At 45.9% G+C, this 18,043-nt stretch overlaps 1 protein-coding gene across 4 annotated transcripts in view; it reads left to right on the top strand.

Moving 5' to 3' along the window:
• Window positions 1-18,043, top strand: part of Ston2 (stonin 2) — a 149,494-nt gene that overhangs the window by 84,842 nt on the left and 46,609 nt on the right. The window contains exon 1 of one of the 4 annotated variants that reach the window (XM_063261954.1): window positions 14,542-18,033. The exons of the other annotated variants lie outside the window; for them this stretch is intronic. The gene's annotated coding sequence lies outside the window, so the exon portion shown is untranslated. Of the gene's footprint in view, window positions 1-14,541; window positions 18,034-18,043 lie in introns of those variants that run through there. 4 annotated transcript variants of the gene reach the window in all.

The following is an 18,043-nucleotide window of genomic DNA, read 5'->3' as shown; positions in this document are numbered from 1 at the left end:
ACAACAAGAACAATAGCAAAATGACTAGATTGGACTGTGCTTTTTTTGACTTTGAACTTCAAACTAGGTAGACTGTTAGTCAAGCTTGCTCCTGCTGCTAGCCTGGGCTCAACGGTCTTGGAAATCCAAAAGAAACGAAACAGGCCATTCCAGGATCTTACCAGGATGTTCCAGAGATCTACACTGTCATCTGCTGGTGCATGTTGATACCAGGCTAACCCAGGACAGCACAGCTGTACATCCCACCTGAGCTCATAAATCCTCCATGACTTCCTGTACCTAACCTTTGGCCGCCTTAACCTGGAGGCTGTAATTTACTCTGGGGTTTAACTTTCCCTAGCCTCATTTTCTCATCTATAAATGGGCTCAGGGGTGGTAACGATTGTTTAAATTAAATAAAACAAATTACCTAATATTGCCAAGTAGACAGTCTATATTTAAAAGATTAAGGTTTGTTTACATGTTCAAACAATAAAGTATTTATTGCTTTTAAAACAAAAACAAAACAGAACATCACTGTGGGGCTCAAGTTGGCCTGGAACTATGAAATCAAACCTTATAACTCAGACTGACCTCAAACTTCTGGCAATCCTCCTGTCTCAGCTTTCCAAGTGTTGGGGTAATAGGCATGAACCACTATGCTCAGCTCAGATTTCCTTTCTTTCTTCATCCTCTCTTTCCCTTTCCAGGTTCCCTGCCTTACTTTCACTTTTTGGATTTAATGAAATGCCTATCAAAATTCCAAGTGAACTAGTAGGATAAACCATTTTCGAAAGAAGAAACAGAAATGGCCAATAACTACGTTGAAAAGTATCCAGCAGTCCTAGCTTTAAAACCAATGCAAATTAAAATTACATTGACGTACACCCTTACCCAAGTTAGAGTAGTCATCATCAGGAATTCTAACAAAGCAAGAAGGCTGGAGAGGAAATGAGAGACTAGGAGCCTTGACTGACAGCCGGCGGGAGTTCCGATTAACATAGCCATTACGGGCATCAGTTTGGAGGTTCCTCAAAATAATTAAAAGTCAAACTGCCACATGACCCAGCTATTCCCAGGCATGCACCCGGACAATCCCATACCTTATCTGTGCTCATCACTGCTATATTCAAGGTAGCAAGGAAATGGAGCCAACCCAGATGTCCACCAACAAATGAGTGGGTAAGGATGTGGTAATCCTTATGTGGTACGTACATACATACATACATACATACATACATGCATACATACATACATACATACATACGATGTAAAGAAAATTGAAATGTATTGACCCAAACTTAGGGAAAAAAAAACCCTCAGAGGCACGTTCTCCCCCTCATATGTGGATGCTAATCTGGAGTGTGTACATGTATGCCATGTAGCCAGGGCTACACAGAGAGACCCTGTTTCAGAAAAGAAAAAGAAAGGGAAAGGAAAGGAAGGGAAGGGGAGGGGAGGGGAGGGGAGGGGAGGGGAAAGAAAGAGAAGAGAAAAGAAAGGAAGGGAAGAGAAGAGAAAGGAAGAGAAGGGAAGGGAAGGGAACAAAGAAAAAAAAAAGCCAAACCAACCAACCTGAAGCGGGCTTGGAGGCTTCAGACCCGCCATTCTAACTACACAACTTCACTGAGTGTAGACTGGGCAAGTGTGTGCCTGAGTGGCCTCCCAGATCCAGCTGTGATGTTTTGTTTGAGTTAATTACAGCACAGTGACGTCATTAACATTTATTTTTACATATTTAAATCAGTGTGGTCTTTGTTTGGTTTTTGGTTGGTTTTGCTTTGGCGTTGGTTTTTAGAACAGACCCATCCCTCTTTGGTTTTACACTGACACCGCCTCTAACTGCTACTGAACTTGGGTTCCTATTCCCCTTCAGTGTGAGTCCAAATACCACCCCTGACAAGGACCCATGGGACGTCTGCTTAGGTTCATTAAGAGCTCCTGTAAATGACAGACGACACGATTTGATTCTCAGCATGGAACACTTCGTGTCTGCGAGCTGAGATGTGTGGGGATGTCCACCAGACAGACGCCTGAGTGGTCCACGTTTTAACTCCCTTCTGCCTCAGGAAATGGTATAATGACCCAGGATTGTTGCTCCGTCCCCTGATTACTCTTCCGTCAGATGCCAGTCACAGACAGGGTGCCACCTGGACGAGGCAGAAATAAGGTATCCCTGTGAGTCCAACTTTGATTCTGATTAGTTAGCTGTAACTGGTCACAGGACTTGGGGAACCACTGTGTGACGTCGGCCAGCTTATTACAAAGGTGAAAAACCAGAGGGAAGAAACGACAGAGTGCCAGAGTCCAGCTCCGGGCGGGGTAAAGAGACTGACTGAGGGTAAATCAGGATAGCTCTTGTGTTTACTGGGAAAAGGCTCTGCCTTTCCTACTCTGTATGTGCAGAGTACCTTAGTCAAAGGCAGTGCTAAAGCAGGCTTAGTGATTCCAAGAAACATGATCTTTTCACCGATTGTTTTAACTCGTTTTAGCCTGATTTTTCAGTGTCCAGAATGAAAGAGATTATTAACGTCATTACAGTAGTTTTCTCTGAAGCAGAGGCAGGAAGTTCAGCAAGCATCTAAGTCCCTGTTATTTTCTAGGGTTCAGCAACCCCACCATGTACCCTCCTGTATGCTCTCAGTCTTTGTGGTCAGGAGGTATCAGACGTTGAGCCCTGAGAAACAAACCTATAAGCAGTTTTCATTCCTCGAAGGGCAGGATGCAATGCTTGTACCATGTAGCATAACCAGCATTGAGCAGTCCCCTAATTGTGTTCCTAGGCACCTTAGTCTTACAATATGTGGTGTTCTCATACATTCCCCAGGGGACCGCTATGACGTGTCCTAATACCTTCAGTGTATATCCCTGTATATGACAGAAGATCAAGCCACTCTAGCTTAACAGAATCTGCTTCTCAAGGGGCAGTACAGATCTTCCCATTCATCCTGTAAGTCACACACCTAGGGAATCAATCGTGGGCACTATTCTATACTGAGTAACTGAACTTTTTCCTGTGGGACTGTGAAAGGCACCCTGGTTCCCGGTTGAGGAGGTTTGAAACCCCAGAGACCCTGAAAGGTGTTTCTCCTGACTTCCAGGAAACCAGGCCAGTCACTGGCCCACAGCCCTCCATAGATTTGTGGCCATCAGTCACATAAGGGCAATGTCCCAAGCCTCTCCACAGGTAGAGGAAGTGACCACAGGTCACGTAGGCTCAAGACAGATCTCCATTATAATGAGGTACCTAAAGGCCTGGAGGCTTAGCCAATCACCTTTTCTTCCTAGACACTCCTCCCTGCAAAAGGTATTTAATCTCAGGCTCACTCTGAGAAGTGGAGTACAGTTTTACTCATCCACTTTTTGCCCTGACAATAAACGCCTTAAAACCACAGGCTGTCTCTTTTCATTGGGATCTGCCATGGGGAGCCACAGAGAAGGCCTTCACCTACAAAGCTGCTGTCTAATCTCCTGAAGAAAGCCTCCCTGTGCTCCAAGGGGCAACAAACTCAAGCCCACCGCCATCAATCCAAAGACTCTCCCCATGGGACCAGCTGGAGCTCCGCCTCTCTTTCCCCTCTGCCCCGGGCTAGATCCAGCCTCATGGGCCCCCATTCTGATCTCAGCTCTTCCACAACATCCCAGCCGTGCCTGGATGCCCGAGAGCCTGAGAACCCGATGGCTCCAGCATCCTTGCAGGTCGAGGACCCCCGAGCTAGCTCTGGCTGTGTCCTGCTCTCAGACTGTGCTGCCGCAGCCCCAGAGGGGTGTCCTGAGGCTTCCCACAGCCCAACATCCACCCAGCAGCAGCTTGGGGTAAGCGGGGTCAACTTCCCCGTGTCCAGCCTCCCCAAGAGGCCCAAGCCTGTGGTGGAGCAGACACAGGACCCCCCTAACCTACAATTTCCCTCAACTGCCAAGGCCTCAGACTGGGTCTGGACCCATTGTTTCTCTCAATGGCATGCTTTCATCCTTGGGACCAGGGGTAAGAGTCTAAGAGTTCCTAGACCAATCTTTTAGTTAATAAATCTTTAACTTATCTATTCTTGGTGCAAACAGGGGGGCACGAAGGGGATTTTTGGATTCTTGGGTAGGAGTAGGCACAGTTGTCACACTGTGTTTCCACAGTGGTGGAGATCTATTTTTATTAGAATGATTTTTGTATACATTCACACCCCCTATGAAAGCCCATACAAATTTCCCAAAGGAGAAAAACATAAGGAGACTCCCATAGCACATAGTGAAGATCATCAAAAGTGAAAGCAAAGGATGCTGGAGAACTGTGACCCTCTATATCGATATGAGGGTACCTTGTCAAGCAGTAGTGGCCGTCACAGGGTCCACACCAATAATGCAACATTCATGGGGAACAGCACACAACTTTTGTGCCCTCCGTGGGCACTCCCCCTCCCAGAACACTCTCCATGCGCAGTTATCTTTGGGGTATTTGTGGAGGCTTCATTAAGTAGGCCTGTAGAATACATCAGTGGCTATTGACTGTCAACCCAATCTTCAGTCCTTACCTCCTCAGAGTTCTGGGAAATGAGGTCAAAAAGTCCAACTCTGATCACACATGTTTAGTTCTCCTGACAGCCAGCCCCCACCCTGAGGATCTTCAGGAGTCTACCGAGAGTAACCCGTTAAAACAAGAGAGTCTCTGGTCATTCAGAGGAATCTAAGGAATTTAGAAGGTCTATGTCAAGAAGTGGGTTCAAGTACCACATCATTAGAACAAAAGATTTTCCCAGCAACCTTCTCTACAGGGGAGATGTAGATTCGGATAGATAGAATGGATTCTGCCCGAGAAAACAGGCCAAAGACCATATCTATAAATGTATGCCACATACATGCTAGAACCCCATGGCACCCACTTCTATCACAGCCAGTCACATCGCCCCCATCGTGTTGCCCACGGCACTGTGTATTCTTGTGTTCCTGTCTACCATCCTTGCTGTTTACGGCTCTTTTGCTCAGTGTGTTTTGTCTAGAAGGCTGTGCCTGGCGACCTTCACGCAAACCACTCCTTGGCCAATTTCTTTGTTCCATGGAAAGCATCCCCACACTGCTCCATGTAATCAGGGTTTTCCAGCAATACTTATTGTTGGCCTCTTCTCTCCTCCATTGCACCTACCCATCCTTCAATTGCTCTGTGTGTGCCGGTGCGTGCTCTTACACATACCTACACACAGACGGACACAGATGCACACAATCAAAAATAAGTTGTTGAAGATATTATGAAATGTGTCAGGTCAATAGTTATGATCTGGTGCTCTCTCCCTATAGACTCTTCCTCTGTCTTCCTGGTAATGGTAGAAAGAGGCACATTTCCCACTTGACTGTTGACTAGCAGATCAGTTGTATCCCTAGAACCTCTCTCCTCCTGAGAGGGGAATAAGAAGCTGTTTGTTCCTCTGTCCTGTGCATCTCTAGAAGCTGTTCTTCTGGTGCGTACATCTCTACAGACCCAACTCACTTTGCACTTCTCCTTAGGTGGAAGCCACAGAGCACATGTGATGTGTGAGACTTGGACAGTCTGAGATGGTCATGGTTAATGCTTGTCTGAGAACCAAGAATATATGGACGTAGAGAAAGATAATGGATGGTGTACACAGGTTCTTTGAGACCTAGCACTGTGAATGTCACCTCCCCCAGCATATTAGAAGGGGATTTCAGCCACCATTCTAGAACTTCTAGAAAATTGATCAAGGTCTCATTTCAATAATTCAAGGCCAGAGAGTAGACTTAGCATATCATCTACTTCTTCTGTTGTGAGGGGGCTTCAGTTGTGCCCTCATATTTAAATAAAGAAAAAGAAAAAGATTATTTAAGAAGAAAAAGATGAACAGTTGTTCAAAAAACTAATATTTTGCCCGACAGTGTGGGCACATACCTTTAGTCCAGCACTGAGGAGGTAGAGGCAGGCACCTCTCTTGAGTTTGAGGCCAGCCTGAACTACAGACATTAGGGTTTTATGGCTGGTCAAAGCAAGGTATGATCACAACATGCAATGTATTTATTGACGATGGAGAGACAAAGGCCATCTCAGAGTGGGACTATGAGAGAGAGACACAGACCAACAGCAGACAGAGAGCAACAGTGAGCGAACGGGAGAGCATGCCGTGATGGTGGAGATCCTTTGTAAATGGTGCATTTAGCATTGGCTTTTGATGACAGAGCTGCTTGCACTGAGTCACTGACTGCAGGCTGGGGCTAACGACAGAGCGAGTTCCAGGTCAAAACAAACAAACAAACAAACAAAACACCTAATATCTCACTTCTTTATAGATGCTTCAGAGACTTAGTACTTCCAGCAGTAAGGAACTGGGTGTTGAATGTGGCACATTGCTGGGTCCCTGGAGGTGGCTCAGGGATCTGTAGATGGATTTTCAGTGTCATAGTCCCCTCTGATCCCACCAGCACATTGGAGTCTTGACTCACATTCTAACTAAGAATCTTATGAGATGAAGGTTCTGTGTCACATCGGCGTGACTGATGAACCTCTTGGCTTTGGCACAGAAACACCGGGGAAGACACCTCTAACCACCCACTTCCTAGAAGATAGGAAGTTGTTTCAGAACAGGTACTCAGAACCAAACCTTCTCTTCAGACAGATCTGAATGTCACCTGCAATGACAGTGATTTCTCCTTCAGACTGGAATGACATAGAACGTCCTGACAAAGGTGAAAATATGACTATAGAAAGCTGTGTGAAACCAGGTAGTTCCATGCAATAACATATGAACTCATCACCAGGGGGATGAGAAAGGGCGACTGGCTAATGTTACAGGGGCAGTTTGAGTTCTCACTCAGGTCAGTGCCTGTAAGACTTACTGTCTGGGAGCACTCGAGTCCAAGTTCATACACCATTGGTGTGAGCTAGTCTTCATCTAACCAGCAAGTGCCAGGCTTGAATACTGCCTCTTCTGACCTCATGAAACACACATCCATGAACTATAGGGGTATTTTTTTTTTAATTCTTTAAAATTAGAGCAGGAAAAATAAAAATGGCATGTGGTTGTTGTGAAGTTTATCACTTGTCCATTGAATTGATAAAATAATCAGAAAATGGGAGTTAAAGAAGAAAGGGGAAATCCTTAAATCCCAGCACCCAGGAGGCAGAGGCAGGCGTCTCTCTGAGCTCAAGGTCCTAAGATGTGCCTCAAGTCTGCGTCGGTAGCCCGCCGAGGCCATTCCTCCCACAAGCCTCCCACTGATGGCACTCAGCATCCTTTTGTTTTGCCAGGTCATGGACTTGGGACAAATCCAGTTGCCTACTCTGAGGAGTTAAAACTATTTGTGATCCATTTAATGTTGACTACTGGCCTTAAGGGAAACTCTACTGTTTTGTTAGAGAATAAAAAAGTCAGTGTCTCTCAGTGGGGTTTGTTCCCTGCAAAGATGGCAGGCCAAGTCTTCATTAAACCGTTTTAACGGTTGTGGGGTGGGGGCACTCGCCTCTCATACCATGGCTGGCAGAAGTCAGGCTAGCGTGTGTGGGAGTCTTTGTTTGTCTCCATGGCTCTGGTGTCAGCTAGCTGTTCTTAATAGAAAGGAGGGGAAATGTGGCTGTGACCTCCAGTCATGCAGCTTCCTCATGGCTGCCTTCTTCCCCTCTGCCCCATGACTAGATTTAAGTACACTGAGCATCTTAGTAGACCGGCTTTGCGCCTAGATCAGAGTTCGTTGCTTACCTTGTAGGTGGTGTGTGAGGGTGGAGAGAAGAATGGCTCGGAGCCTCGTCTATGCTTGTCACCTGTTCGGTGGCTTTCTCCCCTCTCTCCTAATAGTGACTGTGGTCCTGTGGGGCTAGACTGCATCACTCAAACACTGTCCCAGCCCTGGCTCTGCCTTCTCTGGGCAGTTTCCCAGTGACACAGGGTAGGACTGCTGAGAGAGGCTAAGCAGGATAAGAAAGAGACGAGAGTAAAGACATTAGCACCACTGGGCATGGTGGCTCACTCCTGAGATTCCAGAATTCAAGAGGCCAGGCAGGAGAATTGCACATTTGAGGCCAGCTTTGCCTATATATCAAGTTCCAAATCAGCCTTGGTTATATGACAGGACTTTGGCTTTAGAAGGCAGAAAAAAAGGAATAAAACACACACACACACACACACACACACACACACACACACCCCTCACTCAGCACCATATGACACAGGAGATCCATGTCCACAGTTCCAAAGATACATGGGACTGGAGTCTGCAACGGCAAGTACCCGGAGTATTGCCACCAGTCCCAGCAGTCACTAAGAAAGGCTAGCGTGTAAAGAAAATACGTCTGTATAAATGTGGCCCCTGTCAGTAATAAAGTTGATGGCCTATAGGCTAGGCAGGAAATAGGAGGTGGGACATCCTGTAGACAGGAAGGATTCTGAGGTAGTGTAAGACACACAGGATTTCCCCAGGGAAGATGTGACAAGACAGGCACATGTTACCTAAGCACAGGTAACCAGTCATGTGACAGGATGCAGATTAGAATAAATGGGGTATTTTAAGTTATGAGCTAGTCAGAGAAGAACCTAGCTATATGGCCAGGGTATTTATAAATAAAGTTTGAGCCTGAGTCTTATTTCTGGGCTAGGAGGAAGAACCAGACCTAACTTTTACACTAGTAGTTTACAAACACTTGCATGCACACACACACAGACACACAGACACACAGACACACACACACACACACCTGTCCTAGACACTTTGTTTTCACTCATAGTTGGATATTTTAGCCCCCCTTAAATGTTTCTTTTACCTGTGGTCTTAGTGGCCACACTAAGGGGTGGGATGACCCTTTCCAGGAGTCAAATATAAAATATCCTGCATATCATATATTTACGTGATTCCTAACAGTAGCGAAATTACAGTTATGAAGTAGCAACAAAAATAATTTTATGGCTGGGGTCACCACAACATGAGCAACTGTGCTTAAAGAGTTGCAGCATTAGGAAGGTTGAAAAACACAGATTTAGGGAAACCAATGGGAAATGGTTAGTACCCAAGTGTGAGGAGAAGTCTCTTACAGCCTTTTCTACTTCCCTCCCTGCCTCAAGGAATCATTAGATGGCTCATTGTGGCTCACTTTTCAGAGGGGCAGGATGAAAATCTGCGTGAAAGTCACCTGATCTCGGGGTACTGGTGAGCCAGTGCTAACAGGTGATGAGAAAGGAAGGAACCCTTGCTCTGAAGGAGCTGTGCTGGGAAGTAGACCCCATACCCCATCAGTCAAATGCTGACTAAACAATACGCTTCTACCGACCCCTGGTTAGAATTCACTGTGTGTGAGGATGAAGATGGGTCTCCTTGAGCTACACAACAGCCAGTGCTAGGAAACAAAAGCCTTTGGGAGGAGGGAGGAGGGGGGTGGCTACGAATGCCTTTAAAACCAGCACTCGGGAACCAGAGGCAGGTGGGTCTCTGAGTTCCAGGACATCCAGGGCTACACAGAGAAACCTTGTCTTAAGAAACAGAGACGACAGAGACAGACAGACAGACAAGCAGACAGACAGCTTTGTAATCTTCCAGCGCCTGACACACTTCACGGATCAGAGCCGAGGTTCATCTCGTCTGCTCCATGCAGAGTGCTCAGGGAACACAGACAACCGCCATCACTATTTAGTGTTTTAAATACACAGGCAGTGGCTCTGTAACAGGTGTCATGGCGGCACCCTTGCTTGCCACCTTCTCCTCTTCGTTATGGCGATGAATTCTCAGTGCCGAGGAGTGGCCAGCGCTTGCTGACCTTTTCCACAGTGAGGTAGCCTAGCAGCTCGGTTCAGTGCAGCTCTGTGTTCATCAGGCCACAGATGCTCCCCCAACTACAGTAACAGCCAGCCGATCGATCGATCGATCAAAGGATGTTTCCTCAGGACCACCCTCCCACCATGCCTGAGTCCTGCTCACACTCCCCCTCCCCACCGGCTAAGAGGCAAGCTGCCTGACTGCACAGAGAGCGTTCTCATCAGGACGTGTCTGTGCCAACAGGCTGTGCAGCGTCTGCCCACCTGCCTTTCAGGTAAAGCAGCCTGACGTGTTTGTACTTGTGCAGCTTTGAAGAGCCAGACCTGGACCTTGCTGATGTAAGGCAGATTCGAGCTGATTCATGTTCTCCCATCTTGGGTCTCCACCCACACTCCTCACCCCATCCTATACTTTGGATCTGACGTCTCTGGCTCTCTTGTTTCCCAGAGCTGCTGGGACAAATGAACACAAACTAGGTGCCTTAACACAGTACAGATTTATTCTTTTACAGTTCCAGAGACCAGAAATCCAAACCCGACGTGGTTTTAGGGTATCAAGTGACTTCTGGCCATCCTCAGCACTCTTCGGCTTGTAGTAACATGACGCCAGTCTCCTCCTCCACTTTATACTGCCTTCTAGCCTATTGCATTGCGTTTCTCTTATTTATTTTATTTATTAATTATATGTAAGTAGCTGTCCTCAGACACACCAGAAGAGGGCATCAGATCCCATTACAGATGTTTGTGAGCCACCATGTGGTTGCTGGGAATTGAACTCAGGACCTCTGGAAGAGCAGTCAGTGCTCTTAACCACTGAGCCATCTCTCCATTGCATTTCTTACAAGGAAAACACTGATTAGATTTCGGGGACCCACTCTAATCCATCATGACTCATCTCTGTAAAGTCCCAATTTCCAATTAACATTCTGGAGGGCTAAGGCGTTATAGCTTGTTGTTTAAAGGATATAGCTCAATCTGCTGTAGAGCTAGTCAGTTTTCTGTTACTATAGTAAAAATACCCGAGATTATCCACGTATGAAGAGAAAATATTTACCTCGGCTCACTTTCCGAAGTTCTTGTTTGTATTAGTTACCTTTCGTTGCTGTGCTAAAACCATCACAACCAGCAGCAAACTCAAGGAAGAAAACGTTTGTGCTGGTTTACGTTTGAGAGGGAGAATCCCTGCCAGGGACATTGCGGCAACAGGTGGCAGAAACAAGAAGCTGAGAAGTCACATCTCAGCCACACCAAGGAAGGAAGGAAGGAAGGAAGGAAGGAAGGAAGGAAGGAAGGAAGGAGAGAGACAGAGACAGAGACACACACACACACACACACAGAGAGAGAGAGAGAGAGAGAGAGAGAGAGAGAGAGAGAGAGAGAGAGAGAACTGAAAACAGGGAGGCCATAAACTCTAAAAGCACGCCCTCCGATCGTGTCCTTCCTCCAGAAAGAATCCACATCCTAAAAGCTCTCTAACCTCCAAAACCAGCATCAGTGGGGACCAAGTCTTCAAATGCATGAACCTCTTGAAGACATTTCTCAAACCTCCATATTCTCCATGACCAAATTGTTCATCCTAGTCTGAGGCCATGGCAGAGTAAAACTGCAGACCTCATGGCTACCAAAGAAAAAGAAAAAGAGAGAGAAGGGTAAGAGTCCCACCATCTTCTTCAAGTGAACTTAAGACCTTTTACTAAGCCCCACCCACTGAAGAGTCCACACCTCCCAGTTCCTGCTGGACCTCCCAGTTCCCTCTGGACCGAGGCTTCCATAGGAATACTGCTGAACGGTGGCACCAGCCGGGTCCTAACACACCTCAATTTCTGAATTGTTAAGCAGATGTATGTGGAAATTTGTTTTACCTTTTTCTTCAGTTTCATACATGTTTGAGATTTTCCACAATCTAATGAGGAAGATTCATTTTGCAAATAATCTCTTGGAGACTAATTTGAAGCCGACGTGGCAGCACAGGCCTTTAGTGTCAGATCAGACAGACAGATCTCTGTCTCCCAATGATGACTCATTGGGGCATAGGTAACAGGGTTCAAATACTCTTGATACCAGTGGACACTCGGTGTTTCTTCCTTCCCATTGAGTCTAGAGCAGCTGAAAGATTCGTTTCTAGCTTTTTAATGCTACCTATTTCAGTGAACAACTAACTGAGTTACTATTCCTGAGGTTGGGCTCTTTTCCAATGATCAGTGATGGTTCAGTATAATTGAAACAAAGAAACAACATACACTCATTAGCCATGACCCCCCCCCCAACCCCAGACATGAGGACTCCTCTAACTCACATGAGAGGACATGGGAAGAGGGAACGCATACTCAGACACCTGCCGAGCTCCTGTGTGCTCCAGCCCCACTGAAAGTCACAGTCTCCTATCAAGATGGGCGTCAAAGTGACATTGAGAAGAGGTCAATTTCTCTGTCTTCAGTCTTTGAGTGAAACATACAGCGTTCACTCAACTGTGACCACCTTACAGGATCATGAGTCACTGCTCTTCCTCTCTCAGTCTGACATTTGTCACTTTGTCTACAGGGCTTCCCTTGCTTGGGAAGGTGTGCAGAGAAACAGAGCAAGGCAACAAACAGCTTAAGGCTTAAGCCGTGAGACACTTCCGAAGGTTGCACTGGGAGGAACAAGACCCAGTGAGCTGATTTTGAAGGTCTCTGTTTTGTTTTATTGGGAACAAGAGTATCTGTTGAGAATATAAGAAGGTATTGATTCTTATTATTCCTGGACAGTGTTTCTAAGAATGAGTCAGGAAGAATGAGTCCAAAAAAAAAAAAAAAAAAAGTCAGTTCCTCAACTGACTTTGAAACTATGATAGGTAAGCAGGGCGTGGTGCCGCGCTTCTTTAATACCAGCACTCAGGAAGCAGAGGCAAGGAGGTCTCTGTGAGTTCAAGACCCTCCTAGGCTACAGAGTGAGCTCCAGGATAGCAAGGACGTATAGAAAAAGCTTGTCTAAGATTTAAAAAGAAAAGAAAAGTAAGAGGGGGACAGTAAAGATTATCAATACTAGTTAACTGTATTGATTGCATACTAGCACCACACTTATGACACATTATGTTTGGATGCACACTGTGTGTTAGAGTCTTCTGTGTGATAAAGGGTTCAGATGCACACTCAGTTTAGAATGGCTTCGTTACTCAGATAGCATAAAAGACTATGTATGCTTAGAAAAGGCTCGTCCAACCTACGTCATTTCTTTCAGTAGTAAAGAGGGGCTGTCTAAACATGACATCTGTATCAGCTGCTCCAAGTCTCTGGAGAGACTCCAGAAGAGAGGTCAGAAAGATTGTAAGAGCCAGAGATTGGCAAGGAGCGCCGTGAGATGTGGTTTTTCTGGCTATGACGAGAGTGGTGCACCCCCATACACCCGCAGGCTCCCAGCAACAGTGGTTACTTGCACAAGACTGGGCCAACATTCCAGGGTGGATGGAAGGGTCAAGAGGCCCTACGCCTCCCTGAGCTGCTACAGAGTTAATGGTTGCTGGGGAGTCACCATTCACAGTGATGTAGCCCCAAGTAAGTCACCCTTGCCAAGTAAATAACCCCCTACTTGCTTGTACAAGTGACTCTAATTATATTCAGTGTGGTGTGTGCATGTTCATGCACACACACACACACGCACACATAAACACACACACACACACACACACACACACACGCACACACACACATACACACACACACACCCCAAAGCATGAAAGTAAGAGAGGACTTGTTGGGAATAAGAAAGGTTTGGTAGGAGGGAGATAATGGAGGATACACAAATAACTATAACAAAGTACATTAGTACATTTTGTGTGTGTGTGTGTATGCGTGTGTGTGAAATTATAAAAGAAAACCATTAAAAATTATTTTTTAAGAATAAGAGACTATTTGAGGCACTCTCAATCTTGTTGTAAGATATCATTTATCAGGTTGGCTCAGCAGGTAAAGGTGCTGGCCGCCATCTTAATGTGACTTACATTCCTGGGATCTGCATGGTAGAAGGAGAGAACTGATTCCCACAAATTGTCCTTTGGCTTCTCCACATGAGCCATGACATGCATGTGTATTACCCCTCCCCCGCCACACACAGAGTAAATAAAATGTAATTTAGAAATACTTTTTTTTTTTTTTTGGTTCTTTTTTTCGGAGCTGGGGACCGAACCCAGGGCCTTGCGCTTCCTAGGTAATCGCTCTACCACTGAGCTAAATCCCCAGCCCCAGAAATACTTATTTTTTTTTAAGATTTATTTATTTACTTTATGTATGTGAGTACACCGTAGCTGTCTTCAGACACACCAGAAGACAGCATTGGATTCCATGACAGATGGTTGTGAGCCACCATGTGGTTGCTGGGAATCGAACTCAGGACCTCTGGAAGAGCAGTCAGCGCTCTTAACTGCTGAGCCATCTCTCCAGCCCTATTTATTTTATTTTTAACTGTGTGTCTATGGGCTGGTGCAGAGTATATAACATGAATGCAGGCGCCTGAGGAGGTGTCACATTGCCCTGGAGGTGGTTATGGGTCATGAGCTACCTGATATGGATACTGGGAGCTGAATAACAACGGTCTCCTGGAAGAGTAGGATTCACTTTTTTTGGTTTTTGAGACACAGAGAAACCCTGTGCGTCCTGGAACTCACTCTGTAGACCAGGCTGGCCTCAAATTCACAGAGACCTGCCTGTCTCTACCTCCCAATATGCTATCACCACCCAGCCAAGATTCACTCTTAACAAATGAGCTATCTCTCCAACCTCTAAATGTAATAATAATAATAATAATAATAATAATAATAATAATAATAATAATATAATAAAACAAAATCATAATAAAATCAAGGCAGATTTTATTGATGATGTCTGGAATTTATAGAAAGGCAAGCTAAGATCTTCGACCAGAACTCTTTAACAGTGTTCGTCCTCGTAAATAAGTTCACAATTCTACTTGAAGAACAACTCATGTCAAGATCAGGAGCGTCGAGACTGTTTTCTTTGTTAATACAGCAACTTTAAGCATTTCCAGCACCCTCCCCACTTGCTAGCGGCACACCCACCCCATGGGTGCTTTCTGTAAAATGGGCTGACACCAGCCTCTGCTTCACAGGGTGCTGGAGAAAAGGGCTGAGTCATTACGTAACAAGAACTTTAAAGACAGATGGTGAGCACTCAGGGAGTGTTGATCTGCACTGTTGTCGTACCACTGGCACATCTGTACTTGATGTGAGGTAGGTCAGAGAACGCTGGTCCTCACCTTTCCTAATCCTGCAACCCTTTAACACAGTTCCTCATGTTGTGGTGACCCCACAACCATAAGGTTATTTTTGTTGCTATTTTGTAACTGTGATTTTGCTACTGTTAGGAATGGTGGTGTAAATATCTGTGTTTTCTGACAGTCTTAGGCGACCCCTGTGAATGAGTCCTTTAATCATCCCAAGGGGTCATGACCCACAGGTTGAGAACTGCTGTACCAGCGTCCATCCCTGTCCTGTTCCGTCTCGTCCTGTTCTCTTCCCCCCTCCTTGACTCCCCAGTTCTACACATAAGCTTCAAGTAAAGGTTAAACCAGCACCGGTGTGGGAAGCCAACATGACCGGACTTTTAATTAACATACTTTTAATTTAAAAAAGTTATTTATTAAAAAAAGATTATGGCTGTTTTGCTTGCATGTCTGTCTGTCTGTACACCACTCACATGCCAGAAGAATGTGTCCGATCTCCCGGAACCCGAGTCACGGAGTTGCGATTGACAGGTGAGCACAGGGAACTGTTAATCGCAGTAACCCCACGTTTTAGACTCCCCTTACTTTACTTCCCTCCTTCCATTGCTGGGGATCGAACTCTGGGCTTGTGCATATGCCAGGCAGATGCTCTTCCGTTGAGCATCCTCCCCAGCCCTGCCCTACCCTGAGTTTTCTTGACTGTGATGTGCTAATAACAGTTCAATATGCTGATATGGACGATACTCTTCTATACCATTAAGTTAAAGGAATGTGCCGAATAGCACATCAGGGGTATACTTTAGCTGGGGTGTGTTATTTTAAAAAGTGTATTCATTGTGGCCAGAAACCTAAGAAATTGCTAGTGGTGCTTTCCTCTGAGGAACGGGGACTGGTTTGGGGAGGAATAGGAGGTCACTTTTTATCTTATACTCTTAAACATCACTTGAAAGTTGTCACAATGGATTTTTTTTTTATAAATTTAAAAATAAACTTTGAAGATGAAGAGAAAAATACAGTAACCTGCTTCCATATTAGTGTCTACTGACGCCAAACCATCCCCTCTCATCAAGAAAAACAAAAGCCAAAGTTCCTTGAGAAAGGATTAAACACACAGACTCCAGGCTTGCAGATTCACAATACGTTTTAGCTTTTTAAACGTTTCTTTTGGAGAGGGGTGGAGGGATGGATTTTCATGACCAGGTTTCTCTTTCTAGCCCTGGCTGTCCTGGAATGCACTTTGTAGATCAGGCTGGCCTTGAACTCACAGAAATCCATCTGCCTCTGCCCCCAAGTGCTGGTATTAAAAGCATGTGCCGCCACCACCTGGCACACGTCACATTTAATAATTTGACTACCAATTACAGTTTAGTCATCCAGCATGAAGAAAAAACCATGAAAGCAGAAACTAGGAAAAGACAAAGCTTCACCTGGCTGCTTTTTACAATTTTTTTTTTTCAAGATTTACGTTCAGCTGTGTGTGTCAGTGTGAATATATACCATATGTGGGCAAGGTGTCCTTGCAGTCCTGAAGGGATTGTTGGGTCCCCTTTAGCTGAATTCGGGTTCTCTGCAAGAGCAGCAGAAAATCCCCCTCCCCCACCCCCTCCTCCCTCCCCCCTCCTCCCTCCCCTCTCCTTCCCCACCCCTGAACTCTTAACTACTGAGTCATCTGTCCTGTTTTCCCTTCTCACTAATCTTTGGTTTTTGTTTTAGTTTAGTTTAGTTTAGTTTAACTAGTTTAGTTTAGTTTAGTTAGTTTAGTTTAGTTTTTGAGACGGGGTCTCACTTTGTAGCCCTGCCTGGATATGTAGAACAGGCTGGTCTTGAGATTTGTCTGCCTCTGCTCGTATTACCACACCCATCCAGTTTATGTCCTCACTGAGATAGTGTCTTACTAAGCAAGCATCCATTGGTGGCCATCCCCCTGCCTTACAGAGTGCTGTGAGTTACCGCACCTGGCTTATTAAAAGCTTTGAGAAGATACAATGAAGAAACCTTCTTTCACTTTTGTCCCACAGACTTTATCTCATGAGACATCAGTCACGGAAAAGCTATATACCATTTGAGGAAAGGTGTCTTGGTCTTAGGTAACGTGAAAGAGGGTTTTGTTTAATGTAGCCCAGACATGCCTGGCGGGTGTTCTGGGACAGTACAAGGTCTTGAATTCTGACAAACCTGGGTCCAAAATCTGGGCTTTCTACTCAGTGGCTGGCTGAGCAGGACCTCAGTGTACCAATCTGGGAAGGAAGCAGCTTACCTCCATCCTAAGAGCATCTTGGGGTTAAAGGAGAGAAGGGTCTGGCCAGTGTAGAGGCCTTTTCCCTCGAGTATCTCTGGGTATCTATCTGAGAAAGGCTTCCTTTCAGGATCCACCCTCCAACAGGCTACCAAGTAACAGTTACTTCACTTACTGTGTGGATCCATTTCCCGCATCTCCCCTTACAGACTTCTGTCTCGATAATGTGCATCTTATAGAAAATACAGTCCACAGGCAGCTGAGCAAGCCATTTCTTTAAAATCCAGTCTACAGGTTATTTTAGAAGTACATCTGATTCTCTAGCTCCTGACACTTCCAGCCTCTGCCCCAGGGTAACCATTCACTTTCTGGATGATTCAGTGTTGATAACAGAAACACAGTAGGAACCAACGTTGGGGGGTTCCTCTGTCTTTAGAAGCAACCTTTGTGTTACATTCTTGCCATCTAATGGCCAGGAGTTATTTGCCTCAGTTATGCACCTAGTCTCAAGACATTTACCTCAGAGTTCAGGAAGTGATAACAAAAGGAATCGGAATGCGCTCTCAGGCAGTGGCTCAGAAGAATCTCCCAGTCCGCCTTGCCTCTCCCTCCTCCTGGGTGTGTCTGCCTGGGAAGGCCAGTGAGTAACCTGCACTTTCCCCCCCTTCATCTTGGCCCTTCCCACCCAGACAAGAGGACTGAGTGGCAGACAGGCAGGCAGACTGCGGGGAGTCCTGTTGAAGCATGCACGGAGCACACCTCTACCCGCACCCACCACCAGGACCCCTCACCGCCACCGCCACCTCCTTCAAACGGGAGGATCCAGAGCCCCGCGCCAGGGCTCCCAGGGGCACTCTGCTAGCTGTGGTAAGAGCTA

Source organism: Rattus norvegicus, chromosome 6, assembly GCF_036323735.1.
Source record: "Rattus norvegicus strain BN/NHsdMcwi chromosome 6, GRCr8, whole genome shotgun sequence".
Lineage (NCBI taxonomy): Eukaryota > Metazoa > Chordata > Mammalia > Rodentia > Muridae > Rattus > Rattus norvegicus.
This window is presented reverse-complemented; position numbering and strand designations above follow the sequence as displayed.